The 18,129-nt window shown below is 36.3% G+C and overlaps 1 protein-coding gene and 1 pseudogene across 1 annotated transcript in view; both read left to right on the top strand.

Moving 5' to 3' along the window:
• Positions 1–18,129, top strand: part of MYCT1 (MYC target 1) — a 135,093-nt gene that overhangs the window by 46,524 nt on the left and 70,440 nt on the right. The gene's annotated exons all lie outside the window — the stretch shown is intronic.
• On the top strand, positions 13,068–14,093 carry LOC118858006 (annotated as a pseudogene).

The raw sequence follows: 18,129 nt of genomic DNA, 5'->3' as shown, positions 1-18,129 counted from the left end.
TCTCTTGACCATCTAGCACATATTGATGTCTCCCTCCTCACTTGTAACCTCTGATTGGTTCTAATAGCTTTATGACCACCTTATCATTTTATGTAAACATTTCTTAGATCCACAACTAGGATGTTACTTGAAGGCATGAATGGCATTTCATCCTTTTTTTGTGTCCCTAGCATGACGTCTTGCTCACAGTTGGTGCTCAATAGGAAATATTTATGGGGTGGCCATTGTCAGATACAATGCAAGGAAAGGGTGTCCAATTCACCTTTGCTGGTGAAATTACTCATTCAATGATAGAATCTGGTATTTGTGATTTACCCTCCACTTTTGAATCCATGTATGTTGGTTATGGTGGCTACACTTGAATTAACCCAAAATGTAGACTTATGTTTGAATCTGCTTTTTCATGTGAATGCCAATCTATGAGTCATTACTTTTTAGTCAGTTCTCTAAGTGCCTACATTTTTCTGAATGTGCTTTTTATACATGGCTGTGAATGGCTAAAACAATCCACTTAATCAAACACATAAAAACTTGGCAGTGAAAAGCAAATGTCTTTATTGTCTACATTTCATTAGTTACCTTCATTTTGAAAAAAAAAATTAGTTGTGTCTCTAGATCTACCTTCTCTATGAGACTGCTAATTTCATTAGAGATTTAGAATGAGCACCCATGAAGAATAGCTTTGCTCCTCTAAACAACATACGTATCTATCCCAGTGTCATTACACACCTCCCCAAACCTAGAATCCAGTGAGAGTTACATACACCAGAGCTACATGCACAGAGGTAAGTCCCTAAATCAAAAGTAATCGGTTCCAATGCATATTCATGCTTTGGAAATGTAAATTTAGTGTGGGTAGTTTCTAATTATGCTCTATGGAAAACTGTCCTTGAGAGCAGAAATAAAATAATTTAAAAAAACCATGAGGTTTCTTGAACATGAGGGAATAGGTTATTTTCCATTTTGGATGGAATAATTTTACTTGTGTTCACAAATTATGGATAGTCTATAAGTGAACCCTGACAGCACAGTTTTTTGCAGTATTTTTTCTCTTCCTACAATTTTAAAAAGTCAGGGATCAAGAAATATTGAAAGCCAGTATGCTCTTCTTTTTTCAATCCATTTATTAAAGGAAAGGATACATAACATATGAAGCCATAGGATTTACCTCATTTGAATAAAAGATTTAGGCAAAGATCTCTAACAGTATCAATACCATTTTTATTGCATAAGAAGCAAATTAATCACAGTTTTCACTACAAAATATATTGGTTTTTGGTTTCATATTGACTATGTTTTTTAATTGATTGAAATAGAACTCAAAAAATAGTCAATTTTTTCATCATAGATTTCTTGTAAGAATTCTGAAAAATAAAAGAAAATGATTTTAAGAACAAATCTCATCTCATTTAAAAATTTTTGTATTATTTTTATAATAAAGTCCTTAAGATTAATCAACAGATTCTAGGTAGTTATGCTAGCTCATAGAGGAATCTACTTTTCAAAAAGTGTGACCCTAATACAAGAAAATGAAGTATTAGAGGCCTAGCCAGTATAGCATTAAATATTTGCCACTTCTATACAATGAAGCATTAGCATTCTGCCTCAGAGAAAATTCATATTATATACTAAGAAGATATTTAATCAGAGAGAAAGTGTAAGGATGGACCATGGATTAAGACAAAATAAATCATGGCTTTGTTCTCAAAAGGAAATTCAATTTCTGTTCTACATCTCAGTGCAAGAAAAAAGAGGGGGACAGTGGATAAGTGAAAACATGGCACTATTCAGAACTTCAACCTGCTCATTCTTAATTCTTGATGTAAATAATGATAAGAAATCACAATTATTTGCTCTAAGTTGATTATTGGATTGGGTTCTACATCAATAGAAACCAGAATTGTATAGCCTGAAATGGTCTACTAATACAAAGTGCCCCACTCTAATGAGGAGATATTTCCCCTAAGGAAGAAGAATATTTATGCAAAATGATTCTTGGATATAGAAGGGGGAGAAGGGAAAAGGAATTCACACAGTGCCTGCTCCATGCCAGGCACTGTGCTAAGTACCTTACAAAAATTATTCATTTGATCCTCACAACAACCCTGGGAGGTCAGTAATGCTATCCCCATTTCTGTTAAGGAAAACAAGGCAAAGAAAAGTTAAGTGACTTGCTGAGGGTCACACAGCTAGTAAGTGTCTGAGGTTAGATTTTTAACTCAGGCTGTCCTGCCTCCAGGCTCAGTACTCTGTCCACTGTGCAACCTTGCTGCAGATTTAGAGGGTGAGGCAGTTGTGCCTAGGGCAGAATGATTACTGTTTAGTTAGACTTACCATTAGAAACAATGCATCATCTCTGCTTCTAGAGAATCACTTTCAGGGTGTAGTGGGTTTATTTCCTGCACTGTGATAGACCAGGGAAAATGCATTTTGAGATTCTTAGACAACCACAACTTTGTACTGAAGATTAGGGCTCCCTTTACCAACATTTGGGAAAAACTAGACATAAGCAACACCCTGAGTATAGTTATAGTGAGCCCGAGAAGTGAGAGCAATGAGTCATCATGGGAAAATGGGGGTCTTGAGGTTAGCTCCCTACATTGGAACCTGTAGACATAGTACAAAGTATTGGCATTTGTACTTTGTCCATTTATACCCATATATATCCATCCATCTATCCATCTATCTATCTATCTACCTACCTATCTACATCTATTTAGATATAGATACAGAGAGATAGATATAGATAGGTATATAGAAACACAGAGACATTTCCTTTACCTGTTATTTGGATCCAAAATGTCCTTTAAATATTTCTTCATTGCTTCCTTTGGCTGCTCTCTTGTCTCTGGGTTATCAAGCATTGGATCAGCCTCACGCTTTGGTAGTGAACGACACTTCTCATGTTTTCGGCCATGGAGGCTTTGGAAACACATTAAATTTAAAAGTTTTAGCACATATGCTAACAAAGCAATAATTTGTGAGTGTGAATAGGCCAAAGAATTCCTTAAAATAATATCCATTTGTTACACAAAAATCAAATATCATTGTTAGTGAAAAATAAATTCATGACTAGTAAATTAAAATGGAGTAAGTAAAAAATAAATAGCTCACCAAGATAGACTTCCAATAAGGCTTTTAATGAATTCGTTAGCAGTCTTTGCCTCCATAGCAATGGAAACATCACTGGTGAATGTCCCCTCACCATGTCTTCTATTTCTAAAATGGGTTAAGGTCATTTAAAGGTTAAAGTAGTCATATTTGCTTGAGAATTAGTACAAAATAAGTGTTGTCTTTCATTACTGTGTAGACAATCATTTAGAATACATTTTTAACAAATTACTTTAGTGCTTTAAATGACAATTATTATTCTAGTCTTATCTCTTTAAATGCAAAGTGATCTTTTTAAAAATTTTAGGAAAATGACTTTTACTTCCTAAAGTTCCAATATATCCAATTACAGCTTTGAAATAATTTGGAAAATAACAGGAACCTAGGAATTGTTAAAATTATAGCTTTGTTTTCTGCTTTTTTGAAGAGATTCATAGATAATTAAGCAGATTCTCATGCCTAATTTCATTCATTGGCTTTAGTTCTTATTGACTAATGGTTTAATTAATCAGTTAATTGTGTTAGGGTGAATGGGAGCAAACACATTGGCAATCATAGAATGGTGAAATGAAAATAGACATTAAAATCTATTCCAATCTGAATAAGGAATCTGCTGCTCTCCCATTCCAAACAAATGGTCATCCAAATACAAATATTTCTGATGAGAAGAAACTCACTACTTTTCAAAACAGCAAGTTTAATTTTTAGTCTGCCTTTAGTTTTTGAAGGTTCTTGGTATAGAGCTAAGATCTCTTGGCTACGTGGAGAACAACTTCAATGTAGCCCTGAAACATTTAATGCCCTTAGTGGATGGCACAGACGAAGACATTATGAGTATTGTGGAACAGAGCTCTATTGAAAGATTTGATCAACCTGATTCATTATAATGTTTCTAGCAAATCCATAACTGTAGGGGATGTAGAAATAATGATCTATGAATCAGCTCTGGTGAGCTAGATTGACCAACTTTGTGGGACACACACTACTACCATGTAGTATAGGAATGGTATTCAGTAGTGCAGTATACAGCATCTTAATGTAATGACAATGATCATGATGACAATGATAATAAAAATAAAGAGCTTTTATGTAATGTCATATGGTTTGCAAAACAGTTTACAAATATGATCTCCTATTATCCTCACAACCAGCCTGGGAGTTAGGTGGTGCAGTGGATAGAGTACTGAGCCTGGAGTGAGGAGAACCTGAGTCCCATTCCAGCATCAGATACTTCCTAGCTGTGTGACCTTGGCTAAGTCAATTAACCTGTTTGCCTCAATTTCCTCAATGTAAAATGGGAACCTGGAGAAGGAAATGGCAAACCACTCTATTATCTCTGCCAAGAAAATACTACAAAAATGGGGTCATGAGACAGGCATGAATAAAGAAATTAACAACAACAACATTATATGTTTAGGGAGAGGAATCTGAGGCAAAGGTTGTAATCTACCAAGGTTTACAAAGCTAGTGAATATCTGAGTTCAGGTTTGATCTTTTGTCTTCCTGACTCCAGGTCCAGAACTCTGTCTAAAATTCTCAGATAACAGAACAATGAGTCTAAATGAACTCACCTGTTCAATGGCCTGGGAGCATCCCCAAAAGACAAATCATTTTCAGGTAATGAACTTTCCAGATCATCATTTTTCACCTTTAATAAACCAAGATTTTGTTCAAGTTCATTAGGGCCGTCAAACAGCATACTATTGCCTATCCTGCTGGAAGGGAAAACACCATGAATTTGCTATACACTACATGGGGAAGTTGTGCATATGAAAAATAGACATTTTATGTTCCAAATTAGTAAACAAAACTGTGTTTCTAAGAATGAAATTAGGGATTTGGTTTGGAAAATCAGACCATAAAATGACATGAGCCGATTTAATTATATTAATTACGTTAGCCTGTTCAAAGCAAAGTGCTCAAGGAAACTGTCTTCCCAGAGCTCTTAAAATGTTCATTGATATAACATCCTACATGGGAATGTACCCCTCAGCAAGCAACTTTGTTCAGGATTGCAACCTGGGCAGAGAAAGTGGATGGTCGCTAATTACTCTATAGCTTACATTATACTACAGAATACTCTGTTGGTGCTGCCACTCTCTGGTCTCAGAACTGACTGCTTTCAGACATATACAGGAGCCTGCTTTGATTGATTACCTTATAGACTGAGTTCTCCTTACACAAGAGCAATTTTTACTCAGCTAGATAAAAGCCTGATGAATAGGAAATAAGGAAGGCCTATAGAGGCTGGCAAAGGATTTTAATCTATGGAAATAGAAGGAGAGATTTAAAGTGGGAATTTTTTCTTTTCCTTTTTGAGATTTAGCATAAAATTATTTTATGCAAAATCCTGAAAGATATACTTTTTGCTTGACCTCCACTCAACTAGTATAATGATTTTTTTAAGCTATGAAATTTGGAATTGCTCATAGAGGCTGGAATAGCTAAATATTTAGGGATAAAAATCTAATCATATTACAAATGTTTTACACTACATATGATTTCCTTTTAAAAAAGAACTCATATTGAATTAATTCTGTCAATATCTATGCTTTAGAGCTTTGAATCACTTTATTTGTATATCCAAAAATGATGCTATCTTTTAGGCTGTAATACACAATATCAGAACATGGCAAAAAATACTACAAGTGAACATTTTGAATAAAAACCAATATTGATATCTGTAATATTTCCTGAAATTTTTATCTAATGCATTGCAGAGGAAAGTCACTGTAATAAAAATACCAGGTAGATAAGTGATGTTACATGAGAAGGTGCACCAAAGTAATGATGGTATAAAAATAATAGCAAAAGAAGAAAAGCCTCCATTTGGATTATTTAAAGTTGTGCCCCAACATACCCTTAGCCTATATCCTGCTGCTTTAGCTGACACTAGAGAAGTGAATTCCAGGGTACCTTTGTAATTATTTGTATTATTGTCTGGAACTGATTAGGGAGTAAAATGAGTAAGAACATCACATCATTGAAGATCAGCAAATAAAAAAGATGCATTTTCACATGGCTCAAACTTTAAGTGGTCAGCAGGATATGGTTCCTCATCCCACTTCACAGCTGAGTTGGGAGAGAGAAGGCAACTTCTCAAGTTAAAAAACAACTTACCTCATGGTAGAATATGTTTCAAGAGGTAATGCTAGTGTTTGTGAGCAAAGGACACTAAGAAGCATCAGTGATACCAGGACCTGGGAGTTACTTCTGGTTTCCATCTTTGTGTATCTGAAATAAATGAAAAAGAAATATTTTGATCACCTTTGTGGGCCACAGATGTCATCTATAAAATAGCCCAGAACATTGCATTGAAATATGCCAAGTTCAAAACAAGTGACTATCATTCCATTGAATGATAAACCCGCACCATTGTTAGAGATTCAAGCTCTAGAATTTCTGCCATTTTCCTCCATCTCTTTGAATATAAATTAGCTTCCAGCTATATGTAGTACTACATATGAATTTCACACAGCTCTATACTATATGCTTGTTTTTCAAGGAAAGACATATGAATCCAAAGGATACTAACCCTTTTTTGAACAGAAGTGTGAGTAAGCAGTCAACCTGAAATCTTTTTTCTAACTAAAGGAGTGAGTTTCAAAAAAGGGAACAATGAATACTTGAGCTCTCATCTAGCCCTTATCTTAATTATCTAGTAAAGATGAGAAAGTTATGGAGAGACACAGACAGAGACGTTGAAACAGAGAGATTACTCAGAATTCCCTTCCCTTGCATTTGCAGTCAGACACCTTAAACACTTTTAACATTAAAAATAAAGCCAAAACTCTCATTGAAGAGTATATTATCATTCAAATATTTATTCCCTTAGAGGAGAGAAAGTGTGTAGAGGAAGGAAGGGATATTTATATCCATTCCCTTAACATATCTCTGCAAGTTTCTAAAAAGAAACAGGGTTTTAAATTCTCCTTCTATAAGAGGATCAACAAAATGAAATATTTAAAACTGTAAAAAGTGAAGACTTAATTGCTGTCACAATGAAGCAATTTATTATAAAAGGAAAACTTGACTGCTTGAACAAGACAGAAGTTAAAATCTTGTCACAACCACTGATCAAGGAGAATTCTTCACACATAAGACAAAGAAGTTAGTCTTGAAGGAACAGAAGTCATACAATAGTAACTAAAACTCAACAAAGAAGAAAAAAGGATAAAATCTTTACAAGCCAATAGAGTGATTAAAAGCAACTCATATAAGATAAAATTTCAGAGTATTACCTGAGAAATTTGGTTTTGATATTGATGTAAAGAAAAAAAAACACATGGAAAACTGGTTAGAGAGAGAAAATTCTATGTAATCTGTGGGAAGTTCCAGCAGAAAGATAAAGACAAGTAGAATCTCTACTCACCCTGACATGTAACGTCCTCTCTGTGATGATGTGTGCTCCTCTCTCAAAGATGCTGGTGAATGAATGTTCAGAATCTTCCTGTGCAGTGAATTCCCATGAAGCCACAAAGGACTTCACCTGTTCATTGAAGTGACTGCTGTTCTTCCTAACTCCTGAGCTGACTACTTGTTTCTTCTTCACTGTACTCTGATCAGCATTTCAAACACTTTCCTATTTATAGGGCTTACACATGGGATCAAACAATCACATAGCTGTCTGTGATAGATGTCGCAATTCTGATTTTGAATGGATGATTTCCCTGCTTTACCAAGTAGAAAATCCAATGCAATCCATAAAGAACATGCAATGTTCTTACTACGAATGATTTATACTAAGTTCTGGTGAATAAGTTCAAGATGTAAGTTACAGGGGAAAAACTCAACTTATTTAAACAACCACTAGGCCCATTCTTAGTAGGAAATAGTTTTCTTTCTTTAAATGAATGTGAATATAATAAAATAATGATCATTTAAGTGGGTTTTCTTGGTCATGAAGCAATGTTTCCCTAGAGAGGTTTTTCCTGAAAAAAATTTCAAAGGAATTGGAAAAAGACCATCCTGTGAATCAAAGTAATGGAATCATTTAGGAGCTGTGTGTGTTTATATCTGTGTAATGTCATGTTCAAAAACATGCATGACATTTATAAAATATTAAATAGATATTATTGCTTATTCTATGAGAAAAAATACTTTTTCATTCTTAAATTATTTGTATTTTATTCCTATTATTAAAATTTCTCTGTTTAGTTAGATTTACGAACTATGTTGAAACTTTCAGCACAGCTTCAAGATCATCTATACATTCAGGGCTCACTGATTATTCCCTACAGAGTACTGTTTTAGGACATTAAGCCTCAGAACTTTCATTTCTTTATAATAAGTTATTCTCACGTTTTATCAGGTCTCACATATACTATAGGATTATTTTATTTTATCTGTTGTTTTCATTTCTTATTGGAATTCAACCTTATTGATACTTTATAAATTCTATCATTTGGTATTACTCTAGGTACAAGTGTAGGTTCCAATGTTTTACCACTGAACTTTGAGAAAGAGAGAGAGGAAAAAAAAGAAACTCATGAAGCATCACTCAAGTACAGAGGTTCTCTTTGCAGATGGAACGTAACATAGATTCCTGGGAAGGATGTAGGATTTGGAATCTGAAGCCTTGGGTTTGAATCCTCCTTCTTCCACGAACTTGCTATGAGTTCTTAGGTCAATCATTTAACCTCTCTGTGGTTTAAATGATTTCCAAGTTCTCTTCTAACCTAGAACGATTACTTCATGACCTACTTTTTTTCTGAAAGGAATATTCCCCAAATGCCCTGCATCAGAACGGTTTTCCTAGTAGAGGATGTAGTTTTTTTTTTTTTTTACCCTCCAAAGAGCTCAAAATCATTGTGGCTTAGAAAATTACAAAGAATAAAGGAAAGGATATTTTATAATCATCTCATTTCTGTTGATAAAATATGCACATTATGATAGCAGCAAGTAAGGGAGTCAGACATTTAGGTTTTCAGCGATAGGTAAATCACAGGAAGGGTTAAGGAAAAAAATAGACAAAGTTTCACTATAACAAAAATGATAAAAATCTAAGAAAAGGGGAGCATGTTTAACTTTCTAAATGTGAAGATCTTTTAGTTAAAATGTCTTTTTCCACTAGTTGATTTAAAAAAAGAAATGAAAATTATTGAACTTTTGAAAATTACTATTAGAGATGCATAAACTAAAATTTTAAACTAAATTAGAGGTCTACAACATTGAAATAAATAAAGGGATATTATGGTTTCCTAAAAACTGAATCTAACAAAGTTCAAATTATAGTTCTAAATGGTCTCAAAGCACCATCTACAGGCTGAGACTCTCATTTCATATATTAGGTAAAGGGGTAATCAAGCTCTCAACTTTTCTAGAATATTTGAGTGTTGGTATTTGTTTGGTCTTAAAAAGCAAAGGTAAAAAGAAACTATAAGGGGAGATATGGAAGGAAATTTTGATTTAATCTTAATGTCTCATTGTTTATGAAAAAATTTTAAATCAAGAAAATGCAAAAGTTTTACTTTATTGGGCACAGCCACGTCTCCATTGTTTTGGGTTCTGATCACACAGTACTTTAAGAATTTAGAAGTCTAATGCCAATGTCTATGATTTGCACATCTTTTTACATCTCATTTTGTAGCTTTCTTGGTGTGGCAGTACTTATAATACACAGACCCACCACCAAATTTTAGGGCTCAATTCATTCTGAAAGATTATCTTGTCCAACCCCTTACTTTTACATATGAGAAACTGAATTCTCAAGAGATTTTGGGGGGTGGCCAAGGTAATATAGATAGTTACTAGTAATGCTAGAATGAGAACAAAAGTCTTTTGACTTTTCAATGTTCTCTCCATTACACCAAGATGCTTTTGAGCAATTTGCATAAATGTGAATAAAATTCAAAAGGGACACTATCCCATTTTTAATTGGGAGAAAGTAGACAGATACAAACTCAAAATTCTTATTGAAGAGATACCAGAGGTAAGGAGAGGAATAGTGGTGTGAGGAATAGAAGGAACTTTTAAAAAATAATTTTTATTTATGGCTTCTGCTGTTTTTTTGAATCATCATAGTTATCTCCACTATCCTTCCTACCCATACTCAAGAACCATTTCATATAACAAATAGTACTTTTAATGACAGAAAAAGAAAAGAAAAAATATCCCAACTAATTAATACATTGAAAAAGTCTGAAAATATGTTCAGTGTGTAACAATTGTGGACTTCCCATCTCCATGAAGGGATAGATTTGCAGAGTCCCCTTTTATCTATTCATTCAAGAAGCATGCTTTATCTCAATAATTGCGTTAAATTCAATTTTTATTTTGTGTATGTGAGTGTCTTTCCATTTACATCCTGTAGTAATTGTGCATATCATTTTCTTGGCTATGCTTTCTTTTTTCATTTTTCTTGGAGGGGGGAAGACAAGGCAATTGGGGTTAAGTGACTTGCCCAAGGTCACACAGCTAGTATGTGTGTCAAGTGTCTAAGGCTGGATTTGAACTCAGGTCCTCCTGACTCCAGGGTTGGTGCTCTACTCACTGCTTTGTAAAATATACATCAGTTCATGTAGATTTTTCTATGTATCTCTATATTCATAACATTATTTCTTATAGTACAGTAATCATTCATTACATTAAGTATGATGATTTGTTTATTGTTCCAATAATCAGTGGGTTTCCACTTTCTTTCCAATTCTTTAGTATCACAAAAGGTGTTGCCATAGACATTTTGGTGCATATGTAGACTTTTTCCTTATCGGTGATTTCCTTGGGGTATAGGCTCCAGGAGTAGAATCTCTGGTTTAACAAGTATGGACATTTCATTACTATATTTGCATAGCAATCCTTGGATCCACCAATGATGTATTCTTGTATCTATATTCCCACAAGATCCCCAACATTGCCATTTGTTTGGTCATCTTTGCCAATGTGTAGGATGTGAGGTAAAAATTAGAGTTATTTTAATTTTCATTTCTCTTATTATTAATTTGGAGGATTTTTTCATGTCCTCATAAATATTTCAAAATTCTTCATTTGAGAACTGTTCATATCCTTTGACCACTTATATATAGGGGTGCAGCTATTGTGCATATATACATATATGTGCGTGTATATGTATAACGTATACACATGTATACACATATTTTACATATACATTATTTATATCTTGGATACCAAAGACTTATTAGGGAAATTTGGAACGGAACTTTTTCCCCTTCTTATCTTAGTTGTTTTAGTTTTGGATGCACAGAAACTTTTTAGTTTCATATAATCAAAATTATTCTAATTTATATTTTGTAATTGGCTCTATATTTTGTTTGGTCAAAAAATATCTCTGAATCATAGCTGAGAGTCACATAATTTGCTTCTTATTTTTTTTGTAAAGAGCAGCTAGGTAGATAGAGTACTGGTTCATTTTGGTCTTTGTCTTTTGTTTGTGGTTCCTGAACCTTATGTTTTTTTTAATTATAGAATAATCTATAAAGGATTAGCTATACCTATTTCTGTACATTTATTTACAATATCTTTGTACCCTAATACATGTTCAAGTTTGTTAAAAAAAACATCCCATGCGGTGTTAAGAAACACATAAATTCTTTTTTATTCCCATTAAGAAAAAATCAAAAGCTTTTTAGCGTTAGCTTCTCCAATAATTTTTTAGTTTTATGTTTTCTCTTTGTTTTTCTCTTTTGTTAGTCTTATCTCAAACTGAAACTAGAGTTTCTGTTTCATCGTTGTTTTATTCTCTATGTGTTCTTGTAGCTCAGTTAATGTTTCCTGTGTGAATTTGGAAGCTGAGGAATTTGGAGCATATAAGTTTATTACTTATATTGGGTTGTTGTCTATGGTTTTTTGCAGCATAATGTAGTTCCTCAGTTTATCCCTTTAAATTTTTGAATGCTTTTTTCTTTGACCACTAGAAGGACTGCAACTCTTCATTTTTTTTGGATTCACTTGATGCATAGTAATCATTTTTTCTATCCTCTCACTTTTATTTTACACGTCTTTGTTTTTAGCATCTGTTTCTTATAAGGAGCAGATTATAAGGTTTTTCTTAAATCCATTCACATTTAAGTTTATGAAGTTACATTTGTGTTCCTTCATTTGTCTCTAATATTGTTTTTTAAGTTATGACTTTCACCCTTCCTCTATAAACTAAGGCAATGTGATATCTCTTCAGTTACTTTAATCCTTTTCTAAGGTAGCACCTAGTCTCACTGCCTCTCTTCCCCTTCCCTTTAATCACCTCCTCACCTTTGTTACCCATTTCTTTTTGGAATTTTTCTTATTAGTTCTTTTACTTTTGGGGTGTATAAGATGTTCAGGGAGGACTAGCACCTTTAGAGTGAGGGTTTGCTGAGCCTTTTAAGTGTTGCTCATCCATCTTTGGTGTCTACCTGCCACAAAAGCTGTGGATCCAAGAAGCTGTAGTATGCACAGTGGCCACACTCCAGTGCCAGGTGATCTTAGCAGATGGGCTAAACCAGGCTGGAGGTAGCTGGTAGGCCTCAAACACATCAGTGAGTTAGGAGGATGTCTGCCCCAAGCCTGTGAAGATTTCCCCAAGCAGAATAAGTAGATGACAATAATTTGTTTCAATGGCCGTGAAGGTGGTTGAAGAAGACATGGTGGAGCACTTTAGTTTTGGTCAGACATCTGCCAAGGTCATCCACTGTATCCTGGGCCATTGCCAGTTGTCTTGAATTGGTCCTGCCACTGGACTTAGATGAGTTTGGAAGAAAGATTGAAGTTGATGACTTTGTGCAACTCTGCCTCACTTAAATCCAATTTACACAGAAGTCAAGACATCACCCATTTCCCCAACATCATGATGTCATTGGTACTCTGAAAATGAGGGACAAACAGTAGAAACTGTTTTTTTTCCTGCTTTTATCTAGTTATTTCCTTCTTCTCCTCATTTGTCCTCTCAGTTAAGCAGATTCCCTGTTCCTCTCTTCCTCTTCACCTAGTCCTGTGAAAATTTCATTCACAGAGCAGCCCTAATGGCCAACTCCGAGGACTGGGTGTAGGATTAAGACAAGGTATGGATAGCTGCCAAGTTCATCGCTCATGCTCTGCCAGGATAATTTAATGAAGTGTTTAATGATGTCCAGTTACTATTTAACAATGAAAGTCTTCTCAGGAAAGGGGTAGCTCATGCATTCACCCAGTATAACATGGATCAGTTCACTCTAGTGAAAATGAAAGGATATGATGATCAGGTCTTAATTACAGAACATGATGTCCTGGCTAATGGCAGTTTTTTAGATCCAAGAAATAAAGTTCCTTTCAGTTTGGTCATTTATGGAAAGAAGCAGGTGACCCTGAATCTGAGCACATAGATGGAGCTCTGAAAGTTATGGAGGGAATCCTGTGACAGTGCATTTAGGGCCTATGTGAAAGATCACTATTCCAGTGGCTTCTGTACTGTTTATGCTAAAATTATAGATGAGCAGAAGACTGTTATTGCCTGTATTGAGAGCCACCAATTTCAGCCTAAAAACTTCTGGAATGGTCTCTGGAGATCAGAGTGGAAGTTTCTCATCACACCACCTGTAGCTCAGATGGTTGCAGTATTAAAGATTCCGGGGGCAGCCAGGTGGTGCAGTAAATAGAGCACGGGCTCTGGAGTCTGAAGGACCTGAGTTCAAATGAGGCTTCAGACACTTGACACACTTACTAGCTGTATGACCTTGGGCAAGTCATTTAACCCAAATTGCCCTGACTTCCCCCCTCCAAAAAATTAAAGATTCAGGTTCATTACTATTTAGATGGCAATGTTCAGTTGGTTAGTCACAGACATGGACAGGATTCAATAATTTTTACTGTTGATATACAAGCTGCCAAGGAATTTATTAAAATCATAGAACATGCCAGAAATATGTATCACACTGCTATTAGTGAGACCTCTCAGACAATGTCAGACACCATATTCAAGGCCTAACGCCGGCAGCTTCCAGTCACCCACACCAAAACCTATGGGAACAAGGCTCAGCTACAAGATTGGCAAAGAAGTGCAAAACGCTTAAAGCTAGGGGTAAAATTCTCCAATTGTGACATGAAGAAGAAGGAAGAGGAGGAAAAGGAGGAGGAGGAAACAGAGGAAGAGGAGGAGGAGGAGGAGGAGGAGAAGAAGAAGAAAGGAAAGAACAAAGATTCAGAGTATGGTCTTATGAGTAGGTGTTTTATAAACAGTTGTGGGAATTTGCCCAGGGCTTTCAAAGTTACCAGGTTTTCTAGCCTCTTGGATTACCATTGAACCAATAGCATTGTTTTGATGGTTTTGCTTGCCCTTGTGTGTGTGTGCGTGTGTGTGTGTGCGCGCGCACGTGTGGTCTTTGCCGTATAACTGCCTATTGTGACTATATCTACTTGTAGGACTTTTTTTAAAAAATCCAGTTATTTTTAACATTGAAAAAAGAAAAAGAGACATGTCCTAGATTTTATGTACTGGTTAGAAAATTATCAGCCATGAAAGGCCTCTCACAAACAGGCAGGTAATGTTTTCAATAACCTCTCACCCTTAACCTTAATAGCAGTTTTGGTTCACCAATGGTTTTTACAGATCAAATAATAGCTAAAGATGCCATGCTGCAAGATATATCAAAAGACATCTTTTGTCTTCTGACTGCTGATTCCCACTTATGGCATCCTGGGAGCTGTAGATTTTCAAATATTTGAAATGGAGTTTTTAATGTCCCTTAGGTGGGAAAAGGGGCATTTTCTGGAAATTCCGTAATGATCAGTTTCTCTGGGGAAAAATGCAGATGCCTAGGAAATAATAGGAATATTATGCTTTAATTCTTTGTAGCAGGGTACTAGAGTTTGTATTGTAAGTGTATGAGGCAGACAAGTGCATAAATCACAAGTAAAAACAAAAAGGATTTGCACCGAAGTGAGAATAACTTCTGAACAGTGTCAATGATTGTTGGAAAGGAAAGGGAAGGAAAGGAAAGGAAAGGAAAGGAAAGAAAATGGGAAAGGAAAGGCAAGGGAGAAAGGAAAGGGGAAGGGGGAAAGGGGAAAGGAAAGGGGAAAGCAGAAAGGAAAGGGGAAAGGGGAAAGGAGAAAGGAAAGGGGAAAGGAAAGGAAAGGAAAGGAAAGGAAAGGAAAGGAAAGGAAAGGAAAGGAAAGGAAAGGGGAAAGGAAGAAGGGAAGGGAAGGAAAGGGGAAGGAAAGAGGAAGGAAGAGGAGGAGAGGGAAGTGGAGGGGGACAGAGGGGAGGGGAGAAGAGGGAAGGGGATGGAAGGGAAAGGATGGAAGGAAAGGTTAGAGGAGGATAGGGAAGGGAAAGGAAGGTATAATAGCAAGCAAAGTGGGACTTTCTGCTGTTTTTTCTTTTGGAATGCTTCTCAGCACTATGGCAATCAAGTGCCTTTGATTGTGCCTTGCGTTTGACTCAAGTCTTTGATTAAATCAAGAGTCTTTGATGACCTGCTTAAGTCACAAGAAAGCCTAAGTCACATGAGTTTGAGTCACATGGTTGTGACACCATCTGTGGGCTGACCCTGAAGAAGTGTATATGTACTCTGAGGTCTGCATTTTGCTTTTGGGGCTCACTCATTGGAAGAATGCTCCTGTGATTTGGACAGACAAGACTCTGGGTAGCCATTAAGAAGCCGCCCAGCTTTCAAAAACCAGATGTTGATGCTTCTCTCTCTGGTAACTATGTATGTATTGCTATGAATAGATGGTTAGAAGCCCTGTCTGCTGATTTGTGTTATTTGCTCTGTTTATATAATTTCTTATAATTTCTGTTTGTGTTTTCTCTGAAGTTTAGGGTGCTAACTTTTTCCCCTGAACTAAGTGAATAATATATGTATGTTTAATTAAAGCAAGATTCTTAACCCCTGAAAGTTGCTTTCCTTAGAAAAGCAGATCAAAGAACCTGTGCTAGCAGCCCTCCTGTGTACTGGTGTTGTTGGTCTTGTTGGTCTTACAGCATCTGCTAGTAACATTGTTGATACAAAATAATGGCTACTCAGAGTCTCATCTGGTCAAATCACATGAACATTCTTCCAGTGAGTGAGCCTCCAAAGCAAAATGCTAACCTCGCAGTATATATACAATTCTTCAGGGTCAGCCCACAGAGGGTGTCACAACCATGGGACTCAAACTTATGTGACTTAGGCTTTCTTGTGACTTAAGCAGGTCATCGAAGACTCTTGATTTAATCAAAGACTCTTGATTCAGACAAAGGCAAGCTACAGTCAAAGGCACTTGATGGCCATAGTGCTGAGAAGCACACCAAAAGAAAAAAAAGCAAAAAGGCCCACTTTGCTTGCCATTGCAGAAGAGAAGGGGAGAGAAGGGAAGGGAAGGAGAGGGAAGGGGAGGTAAGAGGAGAAGAAAGAAGATATTAGAGGGGAGGAGGGGAAGGGAAAGAGCTGCATTGCCCAATTGGAGCTGGGCAATTGAGTCCCCAGTGGGGCAGCGCTTACTAAGCATAGGTTGCTGTTTGTCCTTCATTTTCCAAGAGAACCATTACATCAGGAACTGATGCCATGACTTGCAAGTGATTTGGACTTAAGTGAGGTAGGGTTGTGCAAAATCACCAGCCTCATTATCTCCATCAGAGTCATCAGGGTCCAGTGGTGAGATATAGATCAGGATAACTAGAGACGATGCCAGATACAGTGGGAGACCTCGGCCTTTTTAAGCTAAGGTCTTTTTCAGGTCTTTAAACTAAGGTCTTATTTTGTCTGAGGCAACACCCATTCAGTGATTAAGGCTAGTTACCTAGTAAATGAGACAAAGAATGGGCCCTTTTACAGAAGAAGAAGGAGAAGAAGAAGAAGAAGAAGAAGAAGAAGAAGAAGAAGAAGAAGAAGAAGAAGAAGAAGAAGAAGAAGAAGAAGAAGAAGAAGAAGAAGAAGAAGAAGAAGAAGAAGAAGAGAAAGAAGAAGGAGGAGGAGAAGGAGGAGGAGGAGGAAAAAGGAGGAGGAGGAGAAGGAGGAGGAGAAGGAGGAGGAGGAGGAGGAAGAAGAGGAAAAAAGAGGAGGAGGAGAAGGAGGAGGAGAAGGAAAAGAAGAAATATGGGAGGGAAAGACTCTCAGAGTTTCTGAGGCTTGGGCTGAAACCTCTTGTTAGCCAATTAATGAGAGCCAGAGTGATTTGTGTTTCAGAGTCTAATACCTGGGAGGAGGAGAGGAGAAAATAAAGAAAAGTATTATTAGGACCTGTAAATTCTGTGCCCTCTGAGACTTCCCCCAAATCCACTTCTTTAATTAACTTTATTTGTATTTTAGGAAGTTCCTTTCTAAGTTTGGCCCCAAGATTTCTGGGCAACTATAAAATTATTCAGAACAAGATTTACATACTGTGTTCTTCTTACCTTTGCTGTGAGCAGGAAGCGCAGAGGTATTCTGAGGGAAAGAGATTATAGGAGGCCAATAGTGCTGCTTTCAATGTTGTGTTTAGCCAAGCAAAGGAAAGGGGAAAGGATTATTAGCTCTGAGTTCTGCCCTTTCTGCCAAGTAACCCCTGTGCTCACCCATACCAAAGAGAGGTCCTGAATCTTCAGTGTCACTAGGAGGATAAGGGACTTGTCCAAGATCACAAAAGTAGTGAATGTCTTAGCTGACAATTCAACAGAGAACTTCTTACTACAAATCCACCCATACATTATCTTTCCTCTGCTACTTACTCTGTGTAACTTTGGGCAAATTATTTCACCACTTTGAGCTCCATATTCATCTAAAAAGTAAGGAATTTGGATCAGAATATTTCTGAGGTCAGGGGCAGCTAGGTGGCGAAGTGAGTAGAGCACCAGCCCTGCAGGACCTGAATTCAAATCTGGCCTCAGACACTTGACACATGTACTAGCTGTGTGACCTTGGGCAAATCACTTAACCCTAAATGCCCTGCCAAAAATCAAAATTAAAAAAGAATATTTCTGAAGTCCATTTCATCTCCAAAAGTCAATTTTGTAGCAATTTAGTAATTATAACTAGAGAGGTATCATAACATAGGTGATAGCACATTGGTCAAGAAGACCTGGGTTACACTTAACTGTGTAATGAAAAACAAATTACTTAACTTTTCTGAACCTCTGATTCCCCATGT

The sequence above is a fragment of the Trichosurus vulpecula genome, chromosome 7 (genome assembly GCF_011100635.1).
Source record: "Trichosurus vulpecula isolate mTriVul1 chromosome 7, mTriVul1.pri, whole genome shotgun sequence".
Lineage (NCBI taxonomy): Eukaryota > Metazoa > Chordata > Mammalia > Diprotodontia > Phalangeridae > Trichosurus > Trichosurus vulpecula.
The sequence above is the reverse complement of the archived record's forward strand: the minus strand, read 5'-3'. Positions and strand labels throughout refer to the sequence as shown.